Below are 17,247 nucleotides of genomic sequence, written 5' to 3' on the forward strand. Positions count from 1 at the left end.
CTGGCCGCGCCCAGGCTGCGGTCACCGTGTCCAGGAAGCGCGGGAAGCGGGGCCAGAATGATTCAAATTTGAAACACCTGTGGCGGCGAGGGCCCACCGCGTCTAAGAGCAGCAGCAGGCAGTGGTCGGAGCACGCCGTGGAAGCAGCTAGCAGCATTGTTAGGGGGAACAAAGTTTCCAACGGCGCATTGCAGAAGAACTTGTCGATGCCCACCATTGTTGGGTTGTCGCGCTCGTTGCTCCAGGTGAACTTGCAGTTTCCGCATTTGATTTGGCGTAGTCCGGCTCTATCTAAGTCGGCCCTAAAGCGTCCCATGAGCCTCCTATTTAGGTTGAGGTTGTTCTTCTCCCTAGCCTCGTAAATTTGGTTGAAGTCGCCGTTGGTTAACCATGGCTCAGAGCAAGGCGGGGCGGAGTTTGTGATCTCGGCTAGGAAGGCCTCTTTGCCTGCGTCGTCAGTCGGGCCATAGACTGTAGTTAACCAGAACGATGTCTGGTGCCTAGCTAAGCTAACTTTGACGGTGATCGTGAACTGGCCAATGGCATGAGTGACTACGTCGACTAGGTCCTGATTCCATAGAATGGCGATGCCGCCGCGAGTGCCCGTGGCGGGTAGGACCGGGCATCCCCGCAGGATTTGGCCGCCAATGTCGCGGACGAGGGCCGGCGTCCACTCGTCGATCTTGGTCTCCTGCAAGCACAAGATGGTTGTGCGATGCGCATCAACAACCTCGCGAACCGCTTCTCGCTTCGCCGGCGAGTTCAGGCCTCGAACATTCCAGCTCATGATCGGAGGTGTGGTGGGTTCGTCATTCATGAGGACACTGGTTGTTTCTCCGGCGACTACACATACTAAGAAAACATAGGTACACCACCGAGAAATCCGAGGAGCGCCGTCGTCCACCAATAGGCCCCAAACTACGACGGTGCCAGCTCGACCTCACACTACTACGATCACAGGGGGGAACAAACCTAACTCAGACCAGCCGAGCGCTGGCCGCCACCGGAGACTACAGCTACTACTACAACAAATGAAGCGCCCTAACATGACTACACCATGGCCTCCTCGGCGACACCTTCAGGCCCGTTGAGGCCGGCAGCGATGCGTAGGGCCTCCGTGCCCATTCTGGTAAGCTTGGCGATGACGGCGATGTCTTCTTCGGAGAGGGGCTCGTCGAACCTGCGCACGAGTGCCTCCGCCGCCTTCTTCGTCATCTTTTCTTTTGGCCCAAGTAGGCCAAGGCCCTGAACCAGGCGGAGCGTGCCGCGTTGAGCAACTGGCACCTTGCAGTTCTGGGCTGCTTGGCGCGCGCTCTGCCGTGGTGGGGTAACGGACGTGGCACGCGCCTTGGGGGGAGCAGAGCTGCGCTTGGACGAGGGCAGACCGAGCAGGGGAGTCGGTTTGTCGCAGAAGAGGCGTCGAGGCGCAGCTGAAGACTCAGCAATCTCCAGGAGTTGAACTTGCTGCGTGACTGCCCCCAGCTCGACAGCAACCGTGGCCGCGGCCGTCGGGGTCTGGCAGCTGCGGAGCGCTGGGCTGTGGCATGAACCTGAGAGCGTTGGGCTGAACACGTCCGGGATGTCCACCGATTCCTCGCCCTTCGACTTCCTTGCTTCTTCTACGAAATCGAGCGGCACGGCCGTCGAGGCCGCGATCACCTCATCGAGCTGGGCCGCGACGCCGTCGCCAGGAGCCCTGGGGGCGAGCAGCACCTTGTCTGCCGTGGTGAAGAACTCGTCGACGGCGTCAGGAGCGGGGGTCCTCTAAACTCTGATGACATATTGAATTAGATGCAATCTAATTTTTTGATGTCACAAAATCATCTAATATCGTCGGGATGGGCTAATAACTCACCAAGACTGGAGATCAGATCTTCGATTCTATGTCGCACTAACCTGAGAATTTTATATACTCCTATATACATATATATACCGAGTTTTCTTATCAGGAGGGAGAGTTATTCTGTATTAATAAAAACGAATCTACAGAGCAAGAAACTGAAGCCAAACACTCCATTGTTGCAAAGTGAGGCGCCGAGCCCCAGCATCAACAGTTTGCTTCGTTGAATATCCCATCGTGAATATGCTATTTTTTGGATGTAGCACACAAATATATGTTCATACTTCTAGAAGGTGAAAAATAATGAATGTTGTTCCAATTCCCATGAAATTCCACGCTACACACAACTAGCTCTGATAATTTCTTAACATGTTTAATCTCCATTGTAAAGTTTCTTTTCACTATCATAACACATCATTTATCACCAAAGAACTGGTCTTAATCTCTCAAAAAAAAAAAAACTGGTCTTGAAGATCCTGGCCGAGAAGTTACATATATGTTCATACTTATAATGTGGCACCTAGTGGCAATCGATTTTTTAGTCCAGACAAAATATCATGGGATATTGTGTTAAGCCTTCGTCAAGACGAACTCACCGGTGAAGATAGATCGCTAACTAAATCAACGGTTTGTGAGATAAGTCATTTTAGGAGTTTGGAATGGCAATTGATATGATGAAATCGGCATGTGGTGGAAGATTCGTACATGCATAAATATGCTCATATTGAAAATTCACAAGACTAGAAGACTAATTTCCATACACGTTGCCCACATATATTTGCCCCTTATAAAATATATATACTACATAGATTAAATTGTGAATATTAATTCTATGCTAGATAAATATACAAAGAATATGCTACACAGTTACAAGAAAATAATTATAGCAAGATAAACAAAAAATTAGGACAATTACGCAATTTTTTATACTAAGGTGCAAAGCTTTAAGATGGAAAACTATCACACATGGAATCTTCAACTATATAGTTATGCTCCTATTTATAAATATAACTAAATTAAATTAATATATGAAAGAAAAGCGAAACCTCCATAATTCTCCCCCACTCAACTCAAAAAGAAGAAATACCGAAAAAGAGCTCAAAAGGATCACACACAAAAAGTCCATAAACAACAGGAAGAATCCCAACTAATCACAGATTGTACAAAGCTGATCGGATGGCTAAGATAGTTGACCAATATTAATAATTTTTCTAACAAAGACTTAACAAAATTTTGTATACTCCTTTGAAAATAAATTAGTAATATAATTGTAGAGAGTGATTTGGTGCATCGATAATTGATTGATCGTGCACTAGGCACATATATATAGGTACAAGGGGTGCGACCGGTATCTTGTCTCCTAAGATACACGTACATACAGAGGGAGACAGATACTACAGGTACTGCGTACAGAACCCAGATCTACGTATCTGTACACATGTTCAACAACCCCCCCCCCCCAGTCGAAGCGTCGCCGGTGACGCAAAGACTGGACCGAAAGCCCTCGAAAGTCGAGGTGGGTAGTCCCTTCGTCATCACATCGGCGAACTGCTGATCGGTGGGCACATGTAGAACACGAACACGACCAAGTGCGACGTGCTCCTGGACGAAGTGGATGTCGAGCTCAATGTGCTTCGTCCGTCGGTGATGGACAAGGTTGGCAGCGAGGTACACCGCGGAGACGTTATCACAGTAGACGAGCGTCGCCTTGGTGACCTCACATAGCAACTCCTGGAGTAGCTGTCGTAGCCAGGAACACTCCGCGACGGCGTTGGCTACGGCCCGATACTTAGCCTCGGCGCTCGATCGTGAGACCGTGGGTTGTCGTTTAGACGACCACGAAATCAGAGAGGGCCCGAGGTAGACGCAATAGCCGGAAGTGAAGCGTCGAGTGTCGGGACACCCAGCCCAGTCGGCGTCGGAGTAGGCGACAAGGCTGGTGTCTGGCGAGGCCGTCAGGGTGAGACCCATGGCTGTGGTGCCACGCATGTACCGAAGTATACGTTTCACGAGAGCCCAATGGGTGTCACGAGGAGCATGCATGTGAAGGCACACCTGCTGGACAGCATACTGAATGTCCGGACGCGTCAGTGTGAGATACTGAAGCGCACCAACGATAGAGCGGTAGAAGGGAGCGTCGGACGCCGGAGAGCCCTCGACAGCGGACACCTTAGCCTTCGTATCGACAGGCGTGGAAGCAGGCTTGCAGTTAAGCATGCCCGCTCGCTCCAGAAGCTCGTAGGCGTACTTCTGCTGGTGCAGGAAGAAGCCAGTAGCCCGGCGCACTACCTCGATGCCGAGGAAGTAGTGGAGAGCCCCCAAGTCCTTGAGGGCGAACTCTGTGTCGAGGCGAGCTGTGATCTGCTGAAGAAGCGCTGGCGAGGACGCAGTCAGGATGATGTCGTCGACGTACAGTAGGAGGTACGCGGTGACGGGGCCCTGGTGGTAGACAAACAGGGAGGCATCGGACCGTGTGGACGGGAACCCCTGTTGCTGGAGGAAGGTTGCGATCCGCTGGTACCAGGCCCGAGGCGCCTGCTTCAACCCGTAGAGAGAACGGGAGAGCAAGCACACGTGGTCCGGATAGTCGGTATCGACGAAACCAGTCGGCTGCTGACAGAACACCTGCTCGTCGAGATGGCCATGCAAGAAAGCATTAGACACATCGAGCTGGTGGACAGACCAAGCGCGAGAAACAGCAAGCTGGAGAACAACGCGAATCGTGCCGGTTTAACAACCGGGGCGAAGGTGTCGGTGAAGTCCACGTCGGCGCGCTGGCGAAAGCCGCGCACCACCCAACGCCGCCTTGTAGCGCTCGAGAGACCCGTCGGGGCGAGTCCTGTGGTGGAAGACCCACTTGCCAGTGATGACATTGGCACGGGGTGGCCGCGGAACAAGCTGCCATGTACGGTTGCGTTGCAGGGCGTCAAACTCCTCACGCATTGCAGCTAGCCAGTTCGGATCCCGAAGGGCTGCGCGAGCGAAGGTGGGGAGCGGGGACGGCGTCGAGGTAGAAGCCGCACATGCGTACTCGTCCGACGAATAGCGCGTGCTGGGACGCAGGGTCCCAGTCCGAGCCCGAGTGACCACACCGGTGAGGGGTGCGGCCGTGGCGACGGGAGCCGCCAAGGGAGCCGGGGTGGCGGGGGTGAAAGATCGTGGATGTCGCCTAGAGGGGGGGGTGAATAGGCGCTTTAAAATAATTACGGTTTAGGCTTGAACAAATGCGTAATAAACCTAGCGGTTAATTTGACAAGCACAAAACCTACAACAACTAGGCTCACCTATGTGCACCAACAACTTATGCTAAGCAAGATAAACAACTAAGTGATAGCAAGATATATGACAAGAAACAATATGGCTATCACAAAGTAAAGTGCATAAGTAAAGGGTTCTGGTAAGAGATAACCGAGGCACGCGGAGACGACGATGTATCCCGAAGTTCACACCCTTGCGGATGCTAATCTCCGTTTGGAGCGGTGTGGAGGCACAATGCTCCCCAAGAAGCCACTAGGGCCACCGTAATCTCCTCACGCCCTCGCACAATGCAAGATGCCATGATTCCACTAAGGGACCCTTGAGGGCGGTCACCGAACCCGTACACTTTGGCAACCCTTGGGGGCGGTCACCGGTACCCGTCAAATTGCTCGGGGCGATCTCCACAACCTAATTGGAGACCCCGACGCTTGCTCGGAGCTTTACACCACAATGATTGAGCTCCGAACACCACCAACCGTCTAGGGCGCCCAAGCACCCAAGAGGAACAAGCTCAAGGGTACCAAGCACCCAAGAGTAATAAGCTTCTCAACTTGTAACTTTCACGTATCACCGTGAAGAAGTCAAACCGATGCACCAAATGCAATGGCAAGGGCACACGGATTGCCCAAGTCCTTCTCTCTCAAATCCCACCGAAGCAACTAATGCTAGGGAGGAAAAAGAGAGGAAGAACAAGAAGGAGAACACCAAGAACTCCAAGATCTAGATACAAGGGGTTCCCCTCACATAGAGGAGAAAGTGATTGGTGGAAATGTGGATCTAGATCTCCTCTCTCTTTTCCCTCAAAAACTAGCAAGAATCCATGGAGGGATTGAGAGTTAGCAAGCTCGAAGAAGGTCAATAATGGGGGAAGAACACGAGCTCAAGAGATTGGGTTCATTGGGGAAGAAGACCCCCTTTTATAGTGGGGGGAACAATCCAACCGTTACCCCCAAAACAGCCCCGCAGAGGGCGGTACTACCGCTCCCCCGGGCGGTACTAACGTGGAGTCTGGAGGGCAGGAGAGTGACAGACACGAGCGGTACTGCCGCGGTGGTTGGGCGGTACTACCGCTCGTGAGCGGTACTGCCGCCCTACTGCCGCTGCGAAGTACCGCACTATCCGACACGAAAAATGACCCCTCGAGTCGACGCGGTAGGGGCCTGGTACCGTAGCGGTACTACTGCTGAGTACCCACCAGCGGTACTACCGCTGCGGAGCGGTACTGCCGCTTGTGACCCCTAAGCGGTACTACCGCTGGGTACCGCGGTACTACTGCTGGGACCATCCTAAAGCCACTTCCACGAAAACAAGAATACTCCACGGGAAACCAAAACTGCCATAACTTCTGCATATGAGCTCCGAATTGAGCAAACTCAAGCTTGTTGGATACAAGACGACGAGTAGCATCAAAACAGGAGTGAAACCTCCAACCGAGAACAAGAATACCCCTAAGCTTGTTATAGTAAGAAGAGGCAAGGAAGGTATGCCAACAAAATAGAGGAGTGAAACCTCCAACCGAGAAGAACCGGCATAACCTTCGAACATCGAAAACATCATAGAAGATGCGAGTGAACTCCGTTTTCGATGAACTCAAGCTTGTCATCAAGATGACCATAGACTCCAAAACTCACAAAGAGAAGAACCAAACAAGAACCAAGAAAGATGATGCAAGGATGCAATGGTTTGAGCTCTCTACGAATGATACGATCAATGGTTTGCCCTTGATAGTACGGCAATCGATCCTATAACCCGGTCTCCCAACTACCATCACGAGACCGGTAAAATAGAAAACCTGTCAAGGGCAAACCTTTGCCTTGCACATGGTCCACTTGAGCTAGATGATGACGATCTTGACTCCCTCAAGTTGGACCACCTTTCTTGGTTGCGCTGGCTCGATGAAGACTAGTTGATTGCTCCCCCATACTCCACTATGGGTGAGCCACTCTTCCGCACATCTTCACAAGTCCATTGTCACCACAATGGACGGCAAGCTTCAAGCATTTGATCTCTTCATGATGCTTCACTTGAACTTGCACACCGCAACATCTTCACAAGTCCATTGTCACCACAATGGACGGCAAGCTTCAAGCATTTGATCTCTTTCATGATGCTTCACTTGAATTTGCACACCGCAACCACACCATGGGATCGCTTGATCCCTCTCGGTACATCTTCTACGCTTTGTGAGTTGATCAAGTTGATTCACTCTTGACTTAGTCTTGATCAACCTTGAATCTTTTCAACTCTCTTCTTTTGGATGATGTCTTGAAGATATACATGAATGATCACACAATCTTCTTCTCCAAGACATGCTTGCAATAAGCTCAACTCTCACATGACCAATCTTTGCATAATTCCTTAATAACACCTTGATTACCACATAAACTCCTTGAAACCAACACATGAACTTCAAGAAATGCCTATGGACAAATCCTTCAAATATAACTCAAGGCAACCATTAGTCCATAGAGATCGTCATCAATTACCAAAACCAAACATGAGGGCACCGCATGTTCTTTCAGGGGGCCATGGCGAGGGCCACGGTGGGGGCCGCAGCGGGGCCGGCCGAGGGGGCCACAGCGACGGGGGCCGCGGCGGGGGCCGCTGCAGGGGCCGCAGCGCCAGGGGCCGCCGGCGCAGGGAGCGCGGGCAGTGCCGAACCCGGGCGCAGCTGGGCGGTCCACCAGAGGTGGAGGCAGGGACGAACCGTGCCGCAGGAGACTCCGAGGGTGACGGTACCTGCTGAAACGGGAACACAAGCTCATCAAAGTACACTTGCCGCGAAGTGAAAACGCGGTGGGAGACTGGATCATAGCACCAGTAACCTTTGGTGTTGGGAGGATAGCCAAGGAAGATGCAAGGAAGTGACCGGGGCGCGAGTTTGTGAGGAGCAGTGGACGCGGTGCTAGTGTAACAGAGACACCCGAAAATGCGAAGACCATCATAAGATGGAACTGCACCGAAGAGGAGCTGGTGAGGGGTGTAGTTCCAGCGGGAACGACAGGGGCGAATGTTAATGAGGAGGCTGGCGGTCGCGAGTGCGTCCGGCCAGAACCGAGCAGGCACATAGGAGTGGAAGAGCAACGTGCGGAGACAGTCATTAAGCGTGCGAAGGACGCGCTCGGCGCGACCGTTCTGCTGAGACGTGTAGGGGCAGGTCAGGCGAAAGATGGTGTCGTGGGACGCAAGTAAATTGCGGACGGCGACGTTGTCAAACTCCTTGCCGTTGTCAGTTTGCAAGGCGAGAATAGGACGACCGAACTGTTTGGTGACATATGAATAAAAAGCGGTGAGTGTGGCAAGAGCGTCGGACTTGCGACGGAGAGGGAAGGTCCATACATAATGAGTAAAATCATCCAATATCACCAGATAGTATAAATAGCCCGTGTTGCTAGCAACCGGGGACGTCCAAACATCACTATGCAATAACTGAAATGGAAAGGTGGAAATGTTTGTAGACTCGCTAAAGGGAAGACGAACGTGCTTGCCAAGACAGCAAGCCTCACAAGTGTGATCGTCGACCTTATTACATGAGAAGGAAAAACTCTGAAGAATCTGACGCATAACGGTGGAGTTGGGATGACCGAGACGGGCATGCCAAAGATCGACACTGGCGGCGAAGGCGACGGGGCGACGGGTGGTGGTGGCGCCAGAGGGATGCACTGGATAAAGCTCGTCCGGGCTATCACATCGGTGGAGCACCATCCGTGTACGGGCGTCCTTCACAGAAAAACCGATATCGTCAAATTCAACAGTTATAGGATTCTCACGAGCAAGGTGACGAACGGAAACAAGATTAGTGACTAAGTCAGGAGACACAAGAACATTCGACATATGCACAGGAGTGGAAGTAGAAGGAAAAGACATATGACCGACGTGAGTAATGGGTAGGGAGGAACCGTTACCAACGGTGATACGGGTGGGAGTATGAACGGGAGTGGCAGATGTGAGGTTACCGGGATGAGCAGTCATGTGAGCAGCGGCGCCCGAGTCCATGTACCAGTCACCACCGCCACCATAGGAGCCCGGTGACGGGGCGGAGTGCAGTGTAGCGAGCAAGGCCGGGTCCCACGGCGGCGGCACCAAAGGAGGGTATAACCCTCCGTAGGCCAGCGCGGGAGCAGCCCCGAAGGCCGGAGCAGCGGCGGCGCCGTAGGCGGGCGCGGCCCCATAGGCCGGCGTGGCGGCGGCACCATAGGCCGGCGCGGACCCGAAGGAGGGCGTCGGCGGGGGGGGGGGGGCGTTCTGCGCGGCGAAGAGGGCCTGGTGACCCGCCGGGCGGGGCCCAAGGATGCCCGGAGCCGGAGCCCGAGGGACCGGCATGGAGTACGCGTGAACGACGCCGGTCCACGGGTTGGTGCCGTGCGTCCATGGGGGAGTCACCTGCTGCTGCTGCTGACGAGGCCCCCCCCCCCCCGGCGCTTGTTGCTGCTTGCGGCCGCCCCCGCGGCGGTTGTCGCGGCGCCCGCCACCCGGCTGATGGGGGGCAGCAGGAGGGGCGGGAGGGGGAAGTACCCCGGGGGCGCTGGTGGCGGCAGCTGCTGGCGCGGCGCGGGTGGGGCGGTCGGTGGAGGGGCGTCGCGCGAGGTGCCGGCTGCGAGGGCGTGGTGCTGCACACGCTTCTTGACCCCCTTCATCCGGCGCTCCTCCAACCTCAAGTACGCCACAAACTTGGGGAAGGAGGGCTCCGGCATCAAGGTGAGGTTAGAGTCGGCGTTGCCGAAGTCCTTGTTGAGGCTGGCGGTGAGCGTGCTGAGGAGGAGGTCGTCGTCCACCTTGGCTCCAATATCACGGAGCTCATCCGCCAACGTCTTCAGGCGGCGGCAGTAGTCATCAATGGACTGTTCATCCTGGTGACAGTCAAAAAATTCCTGCTGCAAAAAATGCGGCGCTGAAGCTTGTTGTCGGTGAAGAGGCCGTTCAGCTTGACCCACAGGGCGCGGGCGTCGTCGCCGGCGCTCACGACCGTGTGGAACAAGTCCTTGGAGATGATGGTGAAGAACCACCGGATGATCGTGGCGTCGATCGCGGTCCACTCGGCGTCGTCCACCATGGTGCGGGAGTCCACGGTTCCATCCACGTGATCCACGAGATTGTTATCGCGGAACAGCAGCGTGAAATACGTCTTCCACGCGAAGTACGTGGAGTTGGAGGCGTCGAGGATCACGGGGACGCGTGCATCGACGTTGATGTCGCGGATCTCCGCAGGGTCGATGGCGAAGGGGTAGGAGTAGGTGGAGGCGTTGGACGACATGGCGATGAGATCGTGGGGAGGGAGGCGGCGGCGCGGCTGAGGAGAGGCGGCGCGGCGGCGGGAGGCAGGCGGCGCGGCGGGAAGGGGCGGCGTGGCGTGGAGGAGAAGACGCGCGGTGGGGAGATGGCGCGCGGGGAGGAGGGATGGCGGCGGCGGCGTGGGGCGGCAGCGGCGGCGGGAGGTCGCGGCGGCGGCGGCGGCCCGAGGCGGCGGCTAGGGTTAGCGGAAGCTGGAAGATCGACTTGCGATAGATACCATGTAGAGAATGATTTGGTGCATCGATAATTGATTGATCGTGCACTAGGCACATATATATAGGTACAAGGGGTGTGACCGGTATCTTGTCTCCTAAGATACACGTACATACAGAGGAAGACAGATACTACAGATACTGCATACAGAACCCAGACTTACGTACATGTACACATGTTCAACAATATTGATTCATTGTTAAACTTGGTGAGTGGAAGTCCAAATTCTCACGCTGTCAGATCGACTTTGTGCTCGTTTGCTTCACTAATCTCCCACTGATATATTGGATCCGGTGACTTCAACCACTCAACGAGCGAGGTGTTCCACCAGTCAACCATGCCTTTGCCATCGTCATGTAGCACTCCATTTCCATTTGCCAAATCTCCCTATAAGAAGCACATACCACCCCATGCACAATGCAAGCACAAGCACAAGCACCAGAACCCCACTTAAAAGTTGCATCTGACCAGGTAGCGAAGCACAAACACAAGTAGCCATGGAGCTCGTCTCATACATTGCCATGTGCCTCTCGTTCGCCTTTCTCCTCCCTTCCCATGTCACGGCGACGGCGCCAACCGGCATGGTAGAGCGGGAAACCAAGCAGCAGATTCTGGCGAGCATCCCGCCGCACTGGGAGGAGAACCCCGTGCTGTTCCTGACATCGCCGTCCGGCAAGTACGCGGCCTACTTCATGCGCAGCCAGACCGCGCCGGGCGCGGGCGGCCTCGGGGCCGACTTCTGCTACGTTGAGGTCCTCGACACCACGGCACCGGGCTCGGAGGGCCGGAGCGTGTGGGAGTCGGAGTTCTTGGCGGTGAGCACCGTGAACACGAGCGCTCTCGTGTTCTCGTGGAAAGGGCTGGAGGTGTTCGACGGGAGCAACTCAGTGTGGCACACACACGACAGAGTCGGAAGACAACAACTTCCTCAAGACCCTGCAGCTGGTTGACGGGGGTGACATGCGCATCCTCGAAAAGGGCGGCGAGCTGGCGTGGAAGGCCAGCGACAAGCCGCGCGCCGCGCAACACTGCGGCATGCCCGGTTCTCCTGGCTTGGCACCGGCAATGCCGCCCTTCGCCGGTCCGATCGGAAAGGGGAGCAGCAGGTTGCCATTCGGGCAAGATGAAGGAGGCATCGACGGCAACAGCTACGGTTCCGTCGGAGGAGTTGCACAACCCGAGCTGCCGTTGGCGCCGGGTGGCGTTGGTGGGCAGGGGCAAGCTGTGGAGAGCGTGGGGGAGACTATGGGCTTCGGTAGCCAGCCATTGGTGGACAATAGCCCATACGACAGCGGTGCACCGGAGCGTCCATGGACTGGAGTTGCTAATTTGGGTCTCAGCGTTGCAATTGCCATTGCCCAGACCCTGGGTCTCTGAAAATTTGGTAGTTCCCTCATGGGGATACTGGTGGCCTATTCGATTTTTCTCATGGGGATACTGGTGGCATCTTCGATTTGTTATTTAACTTGGTGGTATCTCTTCGGGCGCAATAAGCCAGAGGATGTGTGGGTTTTATTTTTTGAGTTGAGGAGGTGTGTGGTTCGAAGTGATGCTTTTCATGATTCTGACTGTATTTCTATTTAATATATATTGAAAAATGATTTTTTCACCATTATTTATTTCTTCTTGTAAAAAAGAGTCACCATGCTGTGGTTTTCTCTTTATAATTAATGACTAGCAAAAGGACTCGTGCGTTGCAATGGGATGATAAAATAGTGCCTTCAAATCGAACCGATGAGAATGTAATACGTACAATAATTATACTAATATATAAATTATATTAGTTAAAACATTTAGATTATTCAACCAATAAATTAGATATATCATCTCTTTATCTGAATGTCCATGCTTCGTTGCGGAGAAAACGTATGAAAAAATTACTGTTTTCTGAATGTCCATGATTCGTTACGGAGAAAACGTATAAAAAATTACTGTTTTTTAGAACCGTATGAAAATTACTTGTGGTGTGAGACATATATTCCACTTAAATTTTAGAACATTGGACACTTTCTCAAATTTAACAGAGAACAAAAAGTGTGGTTCAAAACGGGCTAAGAGAGTGCCTGATCCATTTCTTTCGCAACAATTCTCTGAGGTTGTCAATTGCAATCAGCCAACAAGCAACAAATCCCACGACCAATTTTTAGTCAGAAAATCAACCATCATCCGTCGTACATGTATATAGCCCACAAATCACGTTTAATTAGTGCCGATCGGAGCAGATATATGGCAACCGTTCTTGTCTTCCTTTCCTTCCTTTATCGAATGCGGCCCATAAATCATGTTTAGTTAGAGTCACCCTTTCCCTTTCATTATTGCATGCAGCGCACAAATTGGGGGTGTATATAAACTTGCCGAATTTAATAGAAAGGAATGAGATAGTACTGTTTAGTATCCAAACAAACTAAATTTCTATCACAAGTAGTAAGCTAGTCTAGTGGTTCACCCTAAACTTTATAGGGGAGGTCCGGAGTTCGATTTTAGCGAGAGCACATCTGTGTCGGCGTGGAGTAACCTCTTTTTTCTTCTGAAACACACTTATACAGGACCACGTGTTGAATACCTACAAGTACAATGTGGTTTTAGGAAAAACAAAACGTTGTCCTGTTTATATCAGTTGAAGCAGTACTCCGGGTTGAATATTGAAAATATAGGGGTGTTTACGCAAAAACGAAACATTTTTCTATTATAACACTTAAAAACGTACTGCGGGGTGATTACCTAAAACTACAGGGGCTTTTCTGCAAAATTAGGAATGACGTACGACCATAAGCAATCGATGTTTTATTATCAGGGAAAGATGTACTCCCCTCGAATTTTAGCGAGAGCACATTTGTGTCGGCGTGGAGGAACCTTTTTTTCTTCTGAAACACAATTATACAGGACCACGTGTTGAATACCTACAAGTACAATGTGGTTTTAGGAAAAACAAAACGTTGTCCTGTTTATAACAGTTGAAGCAGTACTCTGGGTTGAATATTGAAAAATATAGGGGTGTTTCTACAAAAACGAAACATTTTCCTGTTATAACACTTAAAACGTACTGCGGGTTTATTACCTAAAACTACAGGGGCTTTTTTGCAAAACTACGAACGACGTACGACCAGAAACAATCGTTGTTTTATTATCAGGGAAAGATGTACTCCCTCCGTAAACTAATATAAGAGCGTTTAGATCACTGAGGAATATTTCTTACGCATATTGTAGCTCCGAGGAATGCACCGAAAAGGGCATGCCAGATTTTCCTCTCCGACGAGCTTACCACCGCAAATTACAATTTAGGGCAAAAATCCCTAACTACTACTACTAGAAACAATAGGGTGGATCCATCGCCCAAATCATCGTGGCCGAAGGCCAGAGGAAGAGGAGAGACCTAATGAAGGGGTGTGGAGGAGACTTTGGAGATTGGGCAAGGGAACGAGGAACGAGGAAGGGAAAGTGATGTTCCTTAGGCGCACATTGGTTGATACCGATGATAACCCACAAGTATAGGGAATCGCAACAATTTTTAAGGGTAGAGTATTCAACCCAAATTTATTGATTCGACACAAGGGGAGCCAAAGAATATAAGTATTAGCAGCTGAGTTGTCAATTCAACCACAACCTGAAAGACTTAATATCTGCAGCAACACATTTAGTAGAAAAGTAGTATAGAAGTAACGGTAACGGTGGCAAGAGTAACAATAGCAGTTTCGTAGCAATTGTGACAATGGCAACGAAAAAGTAACTCAGTAAAGATCAATATGAAACGAGCTCGTAGGAAATGGATCAATGATGGATAGTTATGTCGGATGGCATTCATCATGCAACAGTTATAACATAGGATGACACAGAACTAGCTCCAATTCATCAATATAATGTAGACACGTATTCCGAATATAGTCATACTTGGTTATGAAAAAAACTTGCATGCCATCTTTTGTCCTACCCTCCCGTGGCAGTGGGGTCCTAATGGAAACTAAGGGATATTAAGGTCTCCTTTTAATAGAGAACCGAACCAAACCATTAGCACTTTGTGAATACATGTATATGAACTCCTCAAACTATGGTCATCACCGGGAAGTGTCCCGACTATTGTCACTCCGGGGTTGCCGGATCATAACACGTAGTAGGTGACTATAACTTGCAAGATAGGATCAAGAACTCAAATATATTCATGAAAACATAATAGGTTCAGATCTGAAATCATGGCACTCGGGCCCTAGTGACAAGCATTAGGCATAGCAAAGTCATCACAACAGCAATCTTAGAACATAGTGGATACTAGGGATCAAACCCTAACAAAACTAACTCAATTACATGGTAAATCTCATCCAACCCATCACCACCCAACAAGCCTACGATGGGATTATTCACACACGGCGGTGAGCATCATAAAACTGGTGATGGAGGATGGTTGATGATGACGATGGCGACGATTGCCCCTCTACGGAGCCCAAAACGGACTCCAGATCTGCCTTCCTGAGGAAGAACAGGAGGTGGCGGCGGCTCCGCATCGTAAAACGCAATGAATCCTTCTCTCTGAATTTTTTCTCCCCAAACGTGAATATATGGAGTTGGAGTTGAGGCCGGTGGGGACTCATGGGACCCACAAGACCAGAGGGCGTGCCCTCCACCCCTGTGGACAGGGTGTGGGTCCCCTCTAGTTGATTCTTTCACCAATATTATTTATTTATTCCAAAAATAATCTCCGTGAAGTTTCAGGTCATTCCGAGAACTTTTATTTCTGCACAAAAATAACACCATGGCAATTCTGCTGAAAACAGCGTCAGACCGATTTACTTCCATTGAAATCATGCAAATTAGAGTCCAAAACAAGGGAAAAAGAGTTTGGAAAAGTAGATATGATGGGGACGTATCAACTCACCCAAGCTTAACCCATTGCTTGTCCTCAAGCAATTTAGTTGACAAACTGAAAGTGGTAAAGAAAAATTTTTACAAACTCTGTTTGATCTTGTTTATGCAAATATGTAAAGCCAGCATTCAAGTTTTCAGCAAATATTATGAACTAACCATATTCACAATAACGTTTAGGTCTCACATTTACTCATATCAATGGCATAATCAACTAGTGAGCAATAATAATAAATTTTGGATGACAACACTTTCTCAAAACAATCATGATATGATATAACAAGATGGTATCTCGCTAGCCCTTTCTGAGACCGCAAAACATAAATGCAGAGCACCCCTGAAGATCAAGGATTGACTAGACATTGTAATTCATGGCAAAAGAGATCCGGTCACAGTCATACTCAATATAAATTAATAGCAATGCATACAAATGACAGTGGTGCTCTCTAACTGGTGCTTTTTATAAGAGGATGATGACTCAGCAATAAAAGTAAATAGATAGGCCCTCGCAGAGGGAAGCAGGGATTTGCAGAGGTGCTAGAGATCAAGTTTTAAAACAGAGATGAATAATATTTTAAGCGGTATGATTTCATTGTCTACATAACAATCAAGAGATATCGGTATCTTCGATACTAGATACATTATATGCGGTTCCCAAACAGAATGGTAAGTTTATACTCCCCCGCAACCAACAAGCACATTCCACGGCTGGTCCGAAACAACGGGTACCGTCCAACTAACAACAGTTCTAGGGGAGTTTTTTTTGCAATTATATTTTGATTTGATTTGAGCAAGGGAATGGGCATCCCAGTTACCAGCCATTTTCTCGTGAATGATGAGCGGAGTCCACTCATTGTGAGAATAACCCACCTAGCATGGAAGATATCAACATCCCTAGTTTCTACATGAACGATTCGAGCATACAAAATAGATTATCATTTGAAGGTTTAGAGTTTGGCACATGCAAATTTACTTGGAACGACAGGTAAATACCGCACATAGATAGGTATGGTGGACTCATATGGAACAACTTTGGGTTTATGGAAGTGGATGCACAAGCAGTATTCCCGCTTAGTACAAGTGAAGGCTGGAAAAAGATTGGGAGCGACCAACTAGAGAGCGACAACAGTCATAAACATGCATTGAGATTAACCAACATTGAGTGCAAGCATGAGTAGGATATAAATCACCATGAACATAAATATCGTGCAGGCTATGTTGATTTTGTTTCAACTACATGTGTGAATATGTGCCAAGTCAAGCCACTCGAATCATTCAAAGAAAGATACCATCCTATCATACTACATCACAACCATTTTAAAAGCATGTTGGCACGAAGGTAAACCATTATAAACTCCTAGCTAATTAAGCATGGCAAGAATAACTATAATCTCTAATTGTCATTGCAAACATGTTTCATTCATAATAGGGTGAATCAGGAACGATGAACTAATCATATTTACAAAAACAAGATAGGTCGAGTTCATACCAGCTTTTCCTCATCTCAATCACTTCATCATATATCGTCATTATTGCCTTTCACTTGCACGACTAAACGGTGTGGATAATAATAATAGTGCACGTGCATTAGACTAAGCTGGAATCTGTAAACATTTATTCAAAGGAGAAGACAAGGTAATATGGCTCTTTATTAGATCAACAATAATGCATATGAGAGCCACTTAACATTTTCATCGTGGTCTCCTCCTCTCGAACCCCAAAGAAAAGAAAAGAATTTCAAAGAAACACATTGAAATGTTTTTGGAGTTTTTGTTTTTGAAGAAGGCAAA

The 17,247-nt window shown here is 49.9% G+C and overlaps 1 pseudogene; it reads left to right on the top strand.

The window, feature by feature from the left end:
- The first annotated feature begins 11,100 nt into the window (after positions 1-11,100).
- Positions 11,101-12,107, top strand: LOC123100085 (uncharacterized; annotated as a pseudogene).
- Positions 12,108-17,247: the final 5,140 nt, after the last annotated feature.

The sequence above is a fragment of the Triticum aestivum genome, chromosome 4D (assembly GCF_018294505.1).
Source record: "Triticum aestivum cultivar Chinese Spring chromosome 4D, IWGSC CS RefSeq v2.1, whole genome shotgun sequence".
Lineage (NCBI taxonomy): Eukaryota > Viridiplantae > Streptophyta > Magnoliopsida > Poales > Poaceae > Triticum > Triticum aestivum.